Genomic DNA, 4279 nt, shown 5'->3' with positions numbered 1-4279 from the left:
CCAAGTTTGTATTTATTTTTTAAACCACAACAACTTCATATTCTCCAGAAAAGTAAACTGGAATTTATGTTGTCTGGTGGGTACTTGTTCCTCTCTCTAGAGCGCTATTGTATTAGGGTTTCCAGAGAAACAGAAATGGCAGAATGAATACACATTGTCTTAGTTAGTTTTCCATAGCTGTGAACAGACACCTTAGGCAGGGTAACTTTTTTATTTTAAGGCTTGTTTTATTTTAATGACTGATCATGTGAGAGCACAGTGAGGTCACTATGCAAAGAAATGAAGGAAGCTATATTTCTTGGTCTCTTCCTCCTTGGACAGAGTCTTGATGATCTCCTCCTTCTTGACCTGGAGGCGCCCCTCTCATGTGTTTTTGTGCTCCCTTGGTCTTAGACCAAGTCTGGTCAGCCTGTTGCTTCTTGCAGGCCTAGACTGCCTTCGGTTTGAAGATCTGCTCCATAAGAATCCATTGGTTGTTTGAATACATTCCTTTTAACCTTCAGGTACAGGCTGTGATACATATGGTGGTCAATCTTCTTAGAATCCCAGTAACTCCTGAGAAGCTGGTGCAGGATCCTCATCCTTCTCATACACGTCACCCTCTCAGGCACCCAAGTTTTGGCAGTACTCTTTCCCTTCTCTATGACCATATGCCTGCCATTCAAGGTGTGTTTCTGTCAGCGAGTCTGAGAGTGGACAGTTACAGGCTTCCAGATGATCAGGCCATCTTCGATCAGCTTCCTGATCAGCTGACGGGAGTTGGCATTGGCAATTTTATTGGTTGCATTGGGGTCTAACTGGACCTTCTTTTTACCACAGTGGAGGACACTAGAGGCAAGACTCTTCTGTAGCCTGAGCATGCTCATGGCTGCAGACACAGAAGCCAAGGTAATTCTTATAAAGGACAAGATTCCATTGCAGCTGGCTTACAGTTTCAGAGGTTCAGTCCATTATCATCATGGCAGGAATCATGGGAGCACCAGGCAGAGTTGGTGTTGGAGGAGCCCAAAGTTCTTGATGCACAGGCAGCAGAAAGGGATTGTCTGTACCACTGAGCATAGTTTGAGTATATACAAATCTCAATGCAAAGCCACCACAGTGGCACACTTCCTCCAACAAACTCACACCTACTCCAACATGGCCACACCTATCCAACAAGGCCACACCCACTCCAATAATGCCACACCTACTTCAACAAGGCCACACCTATCCCAACAAGGTCACACCTACCCCAACAAGGCCACACCTCCTAATAGTATCACTCCTCATGGGTCAAGCATTCAAACACATGATTCTATGGTGCCCACTCCTATTCAAACCACCAAACACATCAAAAGGTAATTTAGCTTATAGGACACTGGATAATCTAACAATGTCTGTCTCATACAAGGGTCCTGAGAACCCCATTGGCTGCTCAGTCTATGATGCTTGATGCCTCAGCCATCTTAACCTGGTGCTGAAGGCACGTGAGTTTACTGGAGGCGTTGGTCTTCAGTCTACAATGAGATATCAGAGAAGGTGGTTAGAATATTAGCAAAGGAGTGCAGCAGCCACAGGAGAGATGAACTTGCCAGTGAGAGTGAAGGCAGGCAGACAAAAATCAAAGCCTCCTTCTTTCACATTCTTAAATCTGGGTTGCCACCAGAAGGCACCACCTACACTTAGGGCAAATCTTCCTGATTCAAATATCCTGATCAAGAAAATCCCTCATAAGAGTGCCCAGATGCCTGCATTTTAATTGAATTCAGAGCCACTCAAGTAAGAACCCATGATTAGTGATCATGTCTGGCAACTCTCTCATACAATTTATTTTTCTTGTTTGCTTTATATTTTGGGCCCGAGATTAACCAAGCCGTGCCACTCATATTGCTTAGCCTTGAAGCATTCATCTGCATTCTGTTCTCACTAGAAATCATGAAGCACATTGTATGTTCACCCCTTTCCTGGCTGATCCCTGCCTCACCCAGGAACCAGCCAGCTTGCTTTCTCTCCAGTCTCAGAGACTGATTGGCTGATAACGAGGCTTCAAGTCCAAGATCAGAGTCCTGGCAAATTTACTGAAGCCTGCTACCTGGCTTGCAGAAGGTGCGTTCTGCCTATATCTTCCTGGGCTGAGAAGGTCCAGCAAGCTCTCTGGGGGTTCTTTTTAAACATAGGTGCACCAATAACACAGAGGAGGAGTCCATCTTTATAACTGAGGTCACACCCTCCAAAGTACTGCTTCCCAATGATGTCATCTTTGGTGACATCTTCCTTGGGGGTGGGGTAGGAGAGACATTTAGATCACAGCAACCTCTACCGATGGAGAAGGCTCTCCTCCAGCTTGCACCGGCATCATCAGGCTTCTGTGTGGAGGCAGCATAGGTAATGTAAGTCCCATGCATGTCCCTGTTATGTCTCCTTGTCCCTAATGTCCCCTGCACCATGACCCTCACCCTGCAACAGCTGCCCTTGTGTGCACCAGAGCTCAGCTTCCCTGATGTCAGGCACCTGGGATCTACCTCTATCTCCTTTTAAACCCATTTTTTAGCTATAGGATATGGGTCAATAGGTAAACTGCTTGCTGTACATGCATGGAGACCTGAGCTTGGATCCCCAGAGCCAACTTACAAGTCTAAAGTGGTAGCATGCACTCTGACCCCAGAATCAGGGAGACAGAGACCTGGGGACCTCTGAAGTTCACTGGCCACCCCATAGTCAATGTTTTACTTAGGGTTATGCTGATATGAACGGACACCATAACCAAGGTAACTCTTATAAAGACAACATTTTATTGGAGTTGGCTTACAGGGTCAGAGGTTCAGTCCATTAGCATCAAGGTGTGAACATGGCAGCATCCAGGCAGGCACGGTGCAGGAGGAGCTGAGAGTTCTACATCTTCATCTGAAGGCTTCTAGGAGAATACTGGCTTTCAGGTATGTAGGATGAGGGTCTTAAAGCCCACACCCACAGTAACACACTCACTCCAACAAGGCCACATCCACTCTAACAGGGCCATACCCTCTAAAGCTGCCTCTCCCTGGACTGAACATACACCAACGCACACACCCGCAGGGACACAGGCATGCACGCACCCAAACCATCACAGGCATCAGTTCCCAGATCCCAGTGAGAAAAGCCTACCTCAAAAACCAAGACAGGCACTGGGAAGGTAGCTCAGCATGCAAGGGCACTTGCCACCAAGCCTGAGGATCTGAGTTCAATCCCCAAGACTCACCAGGTGGAAGATGGGACTGAATCCTACAACATGTCCCTTGGTCTCTACGTATGTGTTGTAGCATGTATGTGTCTCCCCCGACTAAGAAAAACAATTTCAAGGAGGAATGACACCCAAAATTGTCCTCTGACCTCTACATGCATGCACATACACAAGTCACGAGTGTACACACACACACACACACACACACACAAACACACACACACCACTTGTCTTGGAGAACAGTCTCATGTAGATGTTTTTTAAGATAATACTGGTCTAAGTGCAATTCTTGTTCTATTGTCCAAAGAGAGAGACATCTCTAATAGGGCCGGTTATGCACAAGGTTTCCCATCTAATGAAACAGGAAATGGGAACGTTATATTTCACAATTTCAGGATGAAAATCAATGCATTCTGCTCTGTGACCTTGCACATTCCTGCTTATCTTCAGAAGTGATAGCCAGACATTGCTGTCACCTGGTCAATTGGAAGTGCCAATATGACATTGGGGTGGGACAGGGATGAGAGACAATCTGGTCCTGGACTACACACAAACCCACAGCTGTAGGGAGCTTTTCCCCACTTCATTTGACATAGTAGGGACAGCATCAGAGGGAAAAGGGATTATGCCTCTTATATAAAAAACAAGCTTATGCAGTTTCATAGGAAATAAGCTGACACAAGCTTGGGTTTCTTTTGATTCTTGTCTTGAGTGAGTGAAGACACAGTTTTCAGCTTTTCCTAGTAGGCTCTGGGTTTCCTTTTAACATTCTCATCTCAATGCGCAGAATTCCCTCTCTTTGTGTGTAATCCCCTTATGGTGCTTGAATCACTCTGGTCAGGCCATTGGTCCTAATAGTTATTTAATGTTTCCTTTTCAAACACACAGCTTGGGATGAGGGAGACAGCCTGGGGTGGAGCCTGAGGAACTGGACACAAGGTAAAAACTAAGCCTGGGTATAAGTTCTTGTACCAAGAGTTGGAGAATTCCTGGGATTTATTGTCAGACCTTCTGGCCTATACTGGTGAGATTCAGGCCACAGAGAGATCCTGGGTCAAAAACAAGGTAAATTTGTCCTCT

At 46.0% G+C, this 4279-nt stretch overlaps 1 pseudogene; it reads right to left on the bottom strand.

The window, feature by feature from the left end:
- Positions 1–267: 267 nt before the first annotated feature.
- On the bottom strand, positions 268–866 carry LOC147998051 (large ribosomal subunit protein eL19 pseudogene; annotated as a pseudogene).
- Positions 867–4279: the final 3413 nt, after the last annotated feature.

Source organism: Rattus norvegicus, chromosome Y (genome assembly GCF_021556685.1).
Source record: "Rattus norvegicus strain SHRSP/BbbUtx chromosome Y, alternate assembly SHRSP_T2T, whole genome shotgun sequence".
Lineage (NCBI taxonomy): Eukaryota > Metazoa > Chordata > Mammalia > Rodentia > Muridae > Rattus > Rattus norvegicus.
The sequence above is the reverse complement of the archived record's forward strand: the minus strand, read 5'-3'. Positions and strand labels throughout refer to the sequence as shown.